Consider the following 12,888-nt stretch of genomic DNA (forward strand, 5'->3'; position numbering starts at 1 on the left):
GGGAGAAGAGGTGCGAGAAATCACCGCTGAGCACACCAAGTATTTCTAAGTGGTCGTGTCACTCAGCAAATCGCCCAGCTGTGAGAGTGGTGAGTCTGCTCGAACACCCGCCCGAACACGATCAATACCCATCGCTGAAAACTCATCTTTCACGGACTTTTGGACCATCGGAGTCTGAGTGCGTCGAACAGTTATTCCTTGTTTTATTTTTAAAGAGCACTTCTTGCAGCAGATGTCCGGTCCAGTTCACGCAGCCCTCGCTGATGTACCCGCGACGGACTATAGGGAGCTTGCTAAAGTGGCTGAAGGCCTACACTCAGCCGGGCAGCAATGCAGCATTCCTCCTCCTTCCTCTACCTCAATAAGCCCGGTCAGCAAGAACAGAAGGACACAAGTGGCTGCGAAACAGACGACGCTGGGCCAGTGTTTTTACCGCTCTGGCTTTGGCAGGAACGCTAGGAAGCGCTGAGCGCTTTGCAGGTTCGACAGTGCCAGCGCATCAGGATATCAGAGGGTGAACACCGTGGGTTCCAGCTGCCAGGGTCGTCGACTGTTCATTACGGACACCCTTTCAGACCGACGCTTCCCGTGGGACTCGGGCGCTCAAGTGAAGGTGCTCCCATTGATGAGAGGGCAAAGAGCGACGAAACCTCGCTGGAAGCAGGTTCCAGTTACCTACAGGATACGAGTGACACGCTGCTTCAGTGGGTGACGTTACACATGGGACTTCATCCTGGATACAGTGGCTAGGCCTCTGCTCGATGCAGATCTCCTGTGTGCCCAAGGACCATTGTTGAATGTTAAGAACTGCCAGCTTGTGGTGATCAAGGACTTTGGATCGTTGCCCCGGTACCCTGTAAGTTCCCAACAATGACTCTGTCAAGGGCACACACCATCCCCTGTGAGTTGACTCGACCGGTGGGCGAATTCCCAGACCTCACCAGACTCAAATTCTCCACTACAATCACAAAACACGGGGTTGAGCACCACATTCCCATAAATGGCCCACCAGCCCATGCCTGGGTGGGCAGACTGGACCCTGAAAAGCTGGCAGCCATGAAGGCTGAGTTTGCCAATGTGGAAAGACTCAAATGGACGCTGGTTGAATAGCCCCAGACTTCATCCCTCCATGTAGTCCCCAAGTCCGATGGTGGTTGTCACCCAAATGGTGATTACCGATGCCTTAACGAGGCCACCACCCCTGATCGTTACCCCCCAACACACATCCAAGACTTTTCAGCACACTTAGCTAGAAAGTTAATCTCTTCCAAAGTCACTCTAGTTAGGGGCTATCACCAGGTGCCTGTATGCTCCGAGGACATTCCCGTAACGGCTGTGATAACACCACTTGGCCTTTTTGAGTTTCTGCACTAAATAACAGGCACTAAAAATCTCATCACGGTGGCGGAGGTGGATACAACAAGGTCTTTTAAGAGACTTCTGGATAGGTACATGGAGCTTAGTAAAATAGAGGGCTGTAGTAATTTAGCCTAGTAATTTCTAAGGTAGGAACATGTTCAGCACAGCTTTGTGGGCCAGAGGGCTTGTATTGTGCTGTAGATTTTCTATGTTCTAAGGAAAACAGGATGCAGCACTCCACGCATCACTAAACCTAAATGAATGCTGAGCCCAGAAAAATGAATAAATTATCACTGCAGAAGAAAAATTTAGCCAGTGACTCATTAAAATAAATCATACTTTACTATAAACACAAGCCGGATCCACTTGTAGGGTCAGAATTCCACGAACTGTATTATGACCGATGTTATTACAGATAAGACAATACATAATATAATACAGGATATAATAATACAAGATAAACAAGCAAGGACAACTTACTTAATAGATATAGCCATTCCAAACATGTATAACTTACAGAAATTAAATGAAAAACACCAGAAATACACAGAATTAAAAGAGGAAATTGAAAGACGATGGAACATGAATAGAGTATACATCATCCCCATAGTAAAATCTACAATTGGTATCATTCCAGAGTCACTACACAATGGCATTAAACAATTCAGACTACACAGCAATATCTATGTGAATCTCCAGAAGTGATAAACACCATTGGAATAGTCTGAAAGTTCCTAGCGATTGAGAAATGAGTGGCCTGTACCTCAGATTTTACCAGCTTGAGCTGAGAAAAAAATATATTTAAATAACAATATTAAAACTACTTCTTCCTCTTCTGCAGTTTTATAGTGGTTGGCAAACAGGGTTAAGATGCATTACTGCCACTTTCTGAACTGGAGTGTGGGTCAGGATACCTAAATCCTATGTACTTATTTTAGGCTAATTCTAATGAAAAAGACATGTATTCTTAAGGAACTACACTATATTTCAAGTAATAATATTTCTGTAAAATATTGTTAATATTAAATTGCATGATACCTTTAAAATCAACTGCCCGTCTCTGCGTCCATTCCCACTTCTCTCTGGATATTATAAAGAAGTCTATGTGCTCTCACCTCATCTCATTCATGGAGTCTCTTCTTGGGTTCTCAAGTACTCATGGGCAGAGCTTCAAGATGAAGTCAATTGTATTGTCATCTAACTATATACATGTATACCATCAAGTGAGATAGTGTTTCTCCAAATCAGCAGTGCACCTAACACATATATAACACATAATAACTTGGGGATGTAAGAATTATGCAGAAATAAACAAAGTGAATTCAATATTGTAGGGTACAGAGGAGATTATCTGGTGACACTTCGATTGCGGTGCAGCAGCTAGTTCTGAAGCCTAACAGCCTGATGGAAGAAGCTGTTTTCCAATCTGGCCGTTCTTGTCTTTATGCATCAGAATCTCCTGCCTGTTTTTAAGTTTAAAAAAAACACTTTAAGCAGAGTGGTGGGTGCCTGGAATGGTCTGCCGGGGTTGGTGGTGGAGGCAGATATGATAATGGTGCTTCAGTGGCCACTTCATTAGGTACACCTACAGACCTGGTCGTTAGTGCAAATATCTAATCAGCCAATCATGTGGCAGCAACTGGTGTATAAAAGCATGCAGACGTGGTCAAGAGGTTCAGTTGTTGTTCAGACTGAACATCAGAATGGGGAAGAAATGTGCTCACAAGATCAGAAGACCTTGGAGCAGAATTAGGCCATTCGGTTCATCAAGTCTGCTCTGCTATTTGATCATGTCTGACCCATTTTCCTCTCTACCCCATTCTCCTGCCTTTCTCTGTAATCTTTCAGGACCGGTCTTATCAAGAATCTGTCAGCCTCTGTCAGATCTAAGTGACTTTGACCGTGGAATGATTGTTGGGGCCGATGGGGTGGCTGAGAACCTCACAAACTGCTGATCTCCTGGGATTTTCAAAAATAATAATTTCCAGAGTTTACAGAGAATGCTGCAAAAATCCAGAGGGCGGCAGTTCTGTGTGGGAATTTGTGTGTGAAACTGAATGCTGGAAATTCAAACAACACACACAAAATGCTGTTGGAACACAGCAGGCCAGGCAGCATCTATAGGGAGAAGCGCTGTCGACGTATCGGGACAAACAACGCGGTGGAATGGGAGGGGCGCCCGGTCTTCAGGGCTGACAGAGCTGCAACAGCGACAGGTGAAAGTAGGGGAGGTGTTTTATGCATCTACGTGAATCGATCATGGTACACTAACTCTACCACTGCTGACACTTACTGCTCTGCTGATCTGGAATACCTGATTATTAAGTGCAGACCTTTTTATCAACCACGAGAGTTTACATGCATCATTGCTGTCGCGGTTTATGTTCCACCGGATGCTAATGCTAAAATAGAGATGAAAGCCCCCAGTGCCACTATTAGCAAGCCTGCAGACGTCGCATCCAGACGAGTCTTTATTGTCGCTGGGGACTTTAATGATTGTATCCTGCTTCCAAGATTTTACCAAAATGTACCATGCACCACAAGGGGAAATAAAACCTTAGATCATGTCTACACAAAAGTGGCTGATGCTTACAAAGCCACTACCCTCCCCCACCTGGGACAGTCTGACCATCTTTCATTGTTTCCGCTCAGTATAGCTGTGTGAAACCACAATGAAGACAGTTAAGATCTGGCTGGAGGGCACTGACTCTTCTCTTCAACACCAATTCCAGCACACAGACTGGAGAGTGTTTTCTGCCAATGTCACTACAGACTCTCAGATTAACAATGATTTATAAACCAACTCTGTCCTTGAGCACATCAACAAGTGTGTTGTTAGAGTGACATCACAAACACAAATAGAAGTTTTCCCCAACCGGAAACCATGGATGATCAGAGAGATTCGCCTCCTACTCAAAGCCAGAGATTCGGCCTTCAGGTCTGGAGACCGGGAGGCTTACAGCTCAGCCAGGGACAACCTGAGGGGGGGGGGGAATCTCTCAGGCTAAACACACATACAAACAGAGAATCAAGGAGCATTGCAACTCCTCGGACCCCCGGCGCATGTGGCATGACATACAGGTCATTACAGACTTCAAACCACCTCTTCCAGAGACTTCCAGCTCTGCTTCCCTCCCCGATAAACTCAATTACTTCTACGCTCGCTTTGCCCGAGGGAACAAGGAGGTCACCCTCAAAGCGGATCTCCCACCTGGTGAACTGCCTCTCTCACTTTCCAACCCCGATGCCGGCGCCACCGTGAGCAGGGTGAATGTACGGAAGGCAGCTGGTCCAGACGGAATACCTGGCCGTGTGCTCAGAGTCTGTGCAGGGCAGTTGGCCGGGGTCTTCACTCTGAGCTGGGTGAATGTACGGAAGGCAGCTAGTCCGGATGGAATACCTGGCCGTGTGCTCAGAGTCTGTGGAGGGCAGTTGGCCAGGGTCTTCACGGACATTTTCAATCTGTCCCTGGCCCAGACAATTGTCCCCACAAGCTTCAAGATCGCCATCATCGTGCCAGTGCCGAAGCATTCCACTGCCACCGGCCTGAATGACTTCCGCCCAGTTGCGCTCACCCCCATCATTGCAAAGTGCTTTGAGAGACTGGTTCTATCACATCTGAAATCCTGTCTGCCCACTACCCTGGACCCCCATCAATTTGCCTGTCGCACCAACAGGTCAACAGAGGATGCCATCTCCACGGCATTTCACTCTGCCCTGACCCACCTGGACAGCCCCAACTCTTACATCAGAATGCTGTTCATTGACTTTAGTTCGGCATTCAATACTGTGACCCCCTTCAAGCTGATCGCCGAACTTTGCCAGCTTGGTATCAGCTCATCCCTCTGCAATTGGACCTTGGACTTTCTGACTAACAGACCCCAATCTGCATCTCAGTGTGGTATGGCAATTGTCCCGTATTGGACCGCAAAGCACTCCAGCATGTGGTGAAAACTGCCCAGCGGATTATCGGCACCCGATTGCCCACCATTGAGAACATTTATCATAAACGCTGCCTGAGCAGGGCGAAACGCCATCTCCACGGCACTTCACTCTGCCCTGACCCACCTGGACAACCCCAACTCATACGTCAGAATGTTGTTCATTGACTTTAGTTCGGCATTCAATACTGTGACCCCCTCCAAGCTGATCGCCAAACTTTGCCAGCTTGTTATCAGCTCATCCCTCTGCAATTGGACCTTGGACTTTCTGTTAAGTTAGACAACCTCTCCTCCTCCACCCTCACCCTGAATACTGCTGTGCCTCAAGAATGTGTGCTGAGCCCTCTTCTGTACTCCCTTTTCACCTACGATTGCACAGCGAAAAGCATTATCAAGGATGCATCACACCCTAACCATGGACCTTTTACTCTCCTCCCATCCGGTAGGCGCTACAGGAGCCTCCGCTCCCCCAGCAGCAGGAACAGGAAGAGCTTCTTCCCTGAGGCTGTGACCCTGCTGAACCTCACATCACAGCGCTAAGCAGTATTGCACCCATATTGTACTGTCTCAGTACTTTCATATTTGTGTGCTGTAGCACTTACTTTTTATTCGTAGTTATTTTGTAAATAACACTATTCTTTGCATTTCTGGTTAGATGCATTTGATTTGGCTTTGTTTCTGTACTCGGCACAACGACAATAAAGTTGAATCTGATCTAATCTAACATTGCATTGATCTGCTGCTACTAAGTTAACAAATTTCATGATAGTAAACCTGATTCTGATGTTAGTCAGCCGCAGTGTTCAGTCAGGCAGACACTAAGGAACTGTATAAAACTTTGATTAGGTGACATTTGGAGTATTGTGTGGAGTTCTGTCCGCCCCGTTATAAAAAGATAAGGTTCGGAGATGGTACAGAAGAGGTTCACCAGAACATTACTCTGATTAGAGGGCATGAGCTAGAAGATGATTTTTCTGGAGTGTCTGAGGAGAGACCGGATAGAGGCTTATAGAGTGATGAAAGGGCACATAGTTTTTTCACAGGATGGGAATATTAGCTACTATAGAGACACCTCATAGCTGTTCTCATTCCTCTTGCCCACCTTATTCTGGCTTCAGATCTCTTCATTTCTGGTCTTGATGAAGGGTCTCAGCCCGAAACATCGACTGTTCATTCCCTTCCATAGATGCTTCCCGTCGTTGAGTTCCTCTCGCCTCTATCAGGTTGCACAAGATCTGCAGAATCTTTCAGGCAAGCAAATGAATAAATCTGTTGTTTGTTTCCCCGTGCTGGCATCAGTGCCAACACACTAATATTCCTTGTAACCAAGTTCTTGGCAAATATTTTTCATGCACTTGTCAACCAGCCTTAAGGTGCATTACTGCCACCTTCTGAACGGATATATAAACCACAGACTTATCTTACTATGGATGTGTGGCAGAGAGTATATATATCAACTAGCTGCATCAGGCTGGTATGGAAACACCAAAGCCCTTGAACGAAAGATGCTACCAAATGCGTCCCAACCATCAAGCACATCTACACGAAACGTTGTTGCAGGAAAGCAGCATCCATCCAGGACACGATCTGTTCGCTGCTGCCATCAGGAAGAAGGTACAAGAGCCTCAGGACTGACACCACCAGACTCCAGAACAGTTACTACCCCTCAACCATCAGGCTCTTGAACTTGCCCCGTCATTGAAATGTTCCCACAACCAGTAACCTCACTTTAAGGTCGCTTTATCTCATGTTCTCGTTATTTATTGCTATTTACTTACCGGTATATTTGCATTTGCACTTTGTCATCTTCTGCACTCTGGTTGATCTTTCATTGATCCAGTTATAGCTACTATTCCATGGGTTTGGTGAGTGTGCCCGCAGGAAAATGGATCTCAGTGGAGCTAGAAAGCCTGGAATGGTCTGCCGGGGGTGGTGGTGGAGGCAGATATGATAATGGTGCTTCAGTGGCCACTTCATTAGGTACACCTACAGACCTGGTCGTTAGTGCAAATATCTAATCAGCCCATCATGTGGCAGCAACTCAATGCATAAAAGCATGCAGACATGGTCAAGAGGTTCAGTTGTTGTTCAGACTGAACATCAGAATGGGGAAGAAATGTGCTCACAAGATCAGAAGACCTTGGAGCAGAATTAGGCCATTCGGCTCATCAAGTCTGCTCTGCTATTTGATCATGTCTGACCCATTTTCCTCTCTACCCCATTCTCCTGCCTTTCTCTGTAATCTTTCAGGACCGGTCTTATCAAGAATCTGTCAGCCTCTGTCAGATCTAAGTGACTTTGACCGTGGAATGATTGTTGGGGCCGATGGGGTGGCTGAGAACCTCACAAACTGCTGATCTCCTGGGATTTTCAAAAATAATAATTTCCAGAGTTTAGAGAGAATGCTGCAAAAATCCAGAGGGCGGCAGTTCTGTGGGGAAAATGAGAGAGGTGAGAGGGGAATGGCCGGACTGGTTCAGGCTGACAGGAAGGCGACAGTAAGTCAGATAACCACCCGTTACAACACTGGTGTGCAGAGAAGCATCTCCGAATGCACAACACGTCGAATGTTGAAGAGGGCTGCAGAAGACCACATTGGGAACTCCTGACCCTAATAAAGTGGCCACCGCGTGTGTGATTTCCATTGGCATCGCAGTCAGCACAGACATGCTGGTCCATAGGGCCTGATTCTGTCTGTACTTTTCTCTGTTCTTAGAGGGCAAGTCCTTCCTCTCTGCTGCAACAGAGGTGAGGACAGGCAATGTACGGACTTGGGGACATTGGAAGCAGCTTTAACTTTACAACAGTGCACAGATTAAAAGCTCTGGACCATAAATCCCAAGTTGCATATTTGAAACTTTGCCAGGCAATTTAAATTCAAGTACAGTAATTAAATAGAGCAACACACACAAAATGCTGGAGGAATTCAGCAGGCCCTGCAGAATTAATGGAAAAGAGTACAGTCGAAGTTTTGGGCCGAGACCCTTCATCAGGACTCATGAGTTCTTTCAGCATTTTGTGTGTGTTGCTTGGATTTTTTTCTTGTTTGTGATTAATTACATAGAATGACACATTTACACAAATTGCTGGAGTGTCAGGCATCATCAAGGAGGAGAACAAGCAGTAAACATTGATTTCCCTTGACAGATGCTGCCTGCAGGTGTCCCTTTTGTAGCTGATGCCCCCAAAGATTATCATTGACTGTTTATTCCCTTCCATAGATGATGCTGTCTTGTGGAGTTCTTCCAGATTCTATCATTCTGTGTGTGTTGCAGGGCGATCCTGCAACATAGATCCTGCATCTGCAGAATCAGTTTGCCAAGTAATTGAACAAATCTGTTCTTTATTTCCCTGTGCTGGAGTCAGTGGCAAAACACTACTATTTCTTGTAACCATGACCACTGATTCACCCCAGATTTGACCCCTCACCCACACACGCTGACATGCTTGGTTTGGGATTGAACTTGATGGGAGATGGGCATCATCGTCATGATATGCAGTGTTCTGTGATGTGAGCTGCAGGGGGTGAGGAGGGGGGGTTGTGAGGGAGGGAGCAGAAAGGGAGGGGTGGAGGGAGTGGGAGAGAAAGGAGGGGGAGGGGGAGAGGGAGAGGAGAGAGGGTGGGGAGGGGAGAGTGGTGAATGAGTGAGGGGTGGGTGAGTGAGTGAGGGGGAGGGAGAGGCGGGTGGGAGATTGTGGGAACAGCCCATCAAGTCTGCACCACGCCACTATCCACCTCTTTAACAGTAGGCCAACATTATAATCCAGCCCCAATCTGATCTGTATTGCTATGGTTTCGTTGAGTGCTGCTCCTCTGACACTCTGTGCTCATGGTGCTGCAGGTGTTCACTGTTCCTGTACACACGACATAAACACCGAACGGTACGGAGCAGGAACGAGCTCTTTGGCCATTTGGCCCACAGTATTGGGCTGAACCAGCTAAAAATCCAAAAGCACCCAAACATTGTTCCCTCCTGCCTACACAATATTCAAATCCCTCCCTTACATCCTTGCTCCTGTTCAAACCTTTCATGCATTTGCCTCTTCCACCATACCAGGCACCCATGACTCTCAGTAAAGAACTTACCCACATCCCTCTGAACCTACCCCTCTCACCAATGCATGCCCTCTGGTATTTAGAGGGAAAGCAGGAGTCACACACAGACTCCTTCCTGCGGCAGTAGCAAATGTCAGCCTCTCTTGCACCCTCCACATCCTTTGGTATGCCCGCAAGTCAGGGAATCCTCGAGTCAGAGTGTGAGTGTGTGGAAATGGCTGCTACTGCTTGTGCTGTGCTGCTGAGCATTGTGGGCATGCTGCGTTGGCACTGGAATGTTTGCTGGCACTTGTAGATTGCCCCTTACTTCGTGTTGGTGGTTAATGCAAACGATGCATTTCACTGTGTTTTATGCATGTGACATACAAGTCTGAACCTGATCAGAGCTGAACAGAGGGGCTCCAAGTACAGTAACACACCTGTTCAGCCCGACTGTGTACTTGTACTGCAAGGTAACCGAGCGACATTGGAGCGTAGAGGTAACATAACACTATTACAGTGCTAGTGACCTGGGTTCAATTCTCTTGCTGTAAGGAATCTGTATGTTTTCCCCGTGACTGTGTGGGTTTCCTCTGGGTGCTCCTCTTTCCTCCCACATTCCAAAGACCCACGGGTTACTAGGTTAATTGTTCACATGGGTGCAATTGGGCTAGAAATGCCCGTTACTATGCCGTATCCCTAAATAAATATTCCCAGATACATTCGTTCTACAACAGTCCTCAGTGTCCTGCTGTTAGTCAGAAAGAACTACATATCAGTGAAATGGATGAATTAGCAGACAGTGCTCTTGCCATGAGCTTGGAGGAGATGGAGGTAGCCATTTTTTGAGTGTCCTTGCAACCACCCCCCCCCCCCCAACCATTTTGTGAACTATTTAATGATCTGATTCCTGCTCTGGGATAACTGAATCAGAGCCACTGACGGTGGGTAGGAGGAGTTTCAGCTGATGACCTGCTAACCTCAGAACGTTTTCAGATAAGTAGCTATTTATTATGGAAAGCGGCAAGCTTGCAGGAAGGGGCCCAATGTTTGGTTTGAACCAGTCAAGAGTTGAAAGGAGCAAAGGTGCGAGGCTGAGGACAGACAGCATACAGCAACACTGGTTGCAGCTCTGGAACAGAGCCAATAAGAAGCTGACCTTGAGCCAACAGAATGGAGATGTATAATTTGAACTGACAAGGGAAGATGGAGCTTCAAATGCAACTGTCCAGAGACCAACCACCGCGTGCAGGTGTGGAGGACTCTGTGGACAGGTGGAGATTGGATCGGGCGAGGAACGTCTGGCCAGTATACACTCCTTTCCTGGGTAAACATTTTCTCTTCATTGACTGTACATGGAGGGTTGGGGAATTCTAGTGGGGTGCACACAGGTAGTTATCTCGTGAACTCACGTGCTTTTTAGTTGAGATAATAAAGATGACTTGCTGATAAATACAGATTCTCTCTGTGCCTCTCTTCATTATCAGTAAGGAGTAATCCTAGTAACAGTGTGAATGAAACACCTCACACTCATTGGAATTAAACTACATTTGCCATTCCTTGGCTCACTTACTCAGCTGAACAAGATCTCATAATTTTTGATGCTCTTCTCCACTGTCCAACTGTAGTCGCCCTGTAGTTTTCCATTGATATAGATGACAAAGGACAGTTTCACGTCAGGGTAAATGAAAAAGCAGAGGACCCGGATCCAGTTCCACTAACTTTATTCTCCAATAGGTCGCAAACACCCACACCCTCGCGGCACACGAGCGGAAGCGGAGACCTCTGGCTAACCAAACATGCTCGGGGCTGCCGCGGACCGTGTTCAAGTTGCCTCGGTGTCTCTGGGCCGGAGGAAGTGTCCTCTCCCCATGCTCCAACCTAAAGGGGGAGTAGATCGTGCCCAGTAGATGCAGGCGTCGGGTGAGTGTTGGTGGAGAAGGGGGAGCTATCTGCGGCCCCCATTGCGGCCGTCAGCGGGGCTGCTTCTCTGTGCCCTGGGCCAGGCTCTCCTTGGCAACCTGCTCCTCCCAGTTGCGTTGCTCCTGGCCTGGAAGCAGAAGGCAAGGTGAGAGTCAGAATCCAGTCAGGGGCCGCACGAAGCACAGGCCAGAGAGAAAAAGCCGGCAGGGATGAGCGATCCGGTGGGAAAGACCCTTCGGCCCATAAAGTCCACATTAGCCCCATTTTATTCTCCCCACACACTTCTGTCAACTTCCCCACCCCTCCACGATTCCAACCTTTCATGCACACAACGAGCACCCCCCCCCCCCCACCCCCCCACGTCGCTGGTACGTGTGGAGTGAACCGGAGAACCCAGGGAAAACCCACGGGGTCTCAAGAAGATTGTACAAACTCTGCATGCACGCGTGCACACACACAAACCCAGCTCTCTGGTCCTGGGAGGCAGCCCCCAGAGCATTTCTCACCTCTCCTCTTCCAGGTCAGGTAAATAGCTGCTGCCATGAGTAACATCACCAACCCAATAAAGACAGCGGCCACAATGATATCCATCTCTATGTTCTCGCCGAGGGTCTCTGCTGTTCCGGGCAGATATCCAGGCTCCAGGGTGGTGTTCCTCTGGGGCATTGGAATGGCAGATGACCCTGGAAGGGGAGAGGTGAGGCCGTGAAGTGATTCACTTTGGAAGGTCGAGCATGACGGCAGAGTGCTGGCTAATGGCAGGATTCTTAGCAGTGTGGAGGAACAGAGGGAACTCGGGGTCCACATCCATGGATCCCTCACAAGTTGCTGCTCCACTTGATAGGGTGGATAAGAAGGGGTGCGGTGTGTTGGCCTTCATTCTGAATTCAACAGCTATGAGGTAATGTTGCAGCTCTGTAAAACCGGGGTTAGGCCATGCTGAGGATTGTGTTCAGTTCTGGTTGCCTTATTACAGGACGGACGTGGAGGGTGCAGAGGAAATTTACCAGGATGCTGGCTGGATTAGCGAGCATGTCTTAGTTGAGCAAGATACAGCTTTCCTCTTTGGGGTGGAGGATGAGAGATGACTTGATAGAGGTGCAGCAGATGATACAAGTGAGTAGCCAGAAACTTTTCCCCAGGGCAGAAATGGCCGATGTCAGGGGGCATAAATTTAAGGTGATTTGAGGAAAGCGTAGGGGCGATGTCAGAGGTAGGCTTTATTACACAAACAGTGGTAGGCACCTGGAGTCAATTATAGACTCTAAGATAGGCACATGGATGAAGGGAAATGTAGGAGGGCAGAGTCAGATTGATGTTGGAGTAGGTTTAAAGGTTGGTACAACATCATCAGCCGAAGGACCTGTACTGTGCTCCAACGCTAAGGCTGCCTCTGCTCAGGAAGGGGGGTCAGGTCTAGCTCTGGGGAGGTACAAGACTAGATGCAAGGGATAGAGGGAGGGGCTTGCAGTAAGGAGGAGTGGGAGGGGCAACAAAATCTGACTGGGAAATGGGAGTAACAAGCTCGCGGTGCAGGGAATCAAGAGAGCTGGGCAGAGGCAAGCCAGGGACAGGGCGGAGGGCAAGGGGTAGGGGGCAGATGCGAAGAAGGTGGGGTGAGAAGAGGGC

The sequence above is a fragment of the Hemitrygon akajei genome, chromosome 6 (genome assembly GCF_048418815.1).
Source record: "Hemitrygon akajei chromosome 6, sHemAka1.3, whole genome shotgun sequence".
In the NCBI taxonomy this organism is placed as follows: Eukaryota; Metazoa; Chordata; class Chondrichthyes; order Myliobatiformes; family Dasyatidae; genus Hemitrygon; species Hemitrygon akajei.